The sequence below is a fragment of the Arachis hypogaea genome, unplaced genomic scaffold, assembly GCF_003086295.3.
Source record: "Arachis hypogaea cultivar Tifrunner unplaced genomic scaffold, arahy.Tifrunner.gnm2.J5K5 arahy.Tifrunner.gnm2.scaffold_26, whole genome shotgun sequence".
Classification (NCBI taxonomy): Eukaryota; Viridiplantae; Streptophyta; class Magnoliopsida; order Fabales; family Fabaceae; genus Arachis; species Arachis hypogaea.
In genome coordinates, this window is record NW_027255453.1 from 217161 (window position 1) to 218050 (window position 890).

The following is an 890-nucleotide window of genomic DNA, read 5'->3' on the forward strand; positions in this document are numbered from 1 at the left end:
AGGGGTGAGGATATCTCTAAGACCGCTTTCGGGACTCGTTATGGTCATTACGAGTACACTGTAATGTCATTTGGGTTGACAAACGCTCCTGCGATATTCATGGATTACATGAATAGAGTTTTTCGTCCGTTTCTGGACAAATTCGTTGTTGTCTTCATTGATGACATACTGATTTACTCCAAGACTGAAGAAGAGCATGCGGAACACTTGAGGACCGTATTGCAGATTCTAAAGGAGAAGAAACTCTATGAAAAACTATCGAAGTGTGAGTTTTGGAAGAGTGAGGTGAAGTTTTTGGGTCATGTGGTGAGTAAGAAGGGAATAGCCGTAGATCCAACTAAGGTGGAGGCTGTGATGGATTGGAAGCAACCAACCACCATAACAGAGATAAGGAGTTTTCTGGGTTTAGCTGGCTATTACCGAAGGTTTATCAAAGGCTTTTCACAGATAGCCTTGCCAATGACAAAGTTAACCCGCAAAAACACTCCGTTTGTTTGGACTACTGAGTGCGAGGAGAGCTTTCAGACACTGAAGAAAAAGTTGACCACTGCACCTGTGTTAGTGTTACCCGAGCCGAATGAGCCATTTGAGGTGTATTGTGATGCCTCACTGAAGGGTCTAGGATGCGTGCTAATGCAGCATCGTAATGTGGTGGCGTATGCCTCACGACAGTTAAGACCTCATGAAGTTAGTTACCCTACGCACGATTTGGAACTCGCTGCGGTTGTGTTTGCCTTGAAGGTGTGGAGGCATTATCTCTATGGGGTTAAGTTCCAAGTTTTCTCCGATCATAAGAGCTTGAAGTATCTCTTTGATCAGAAGGAGCTTAATATGAGGCAGAGGAGGTGGATGGAATTGTTGAAAGACTACGACTTTGAGTTACATTACCA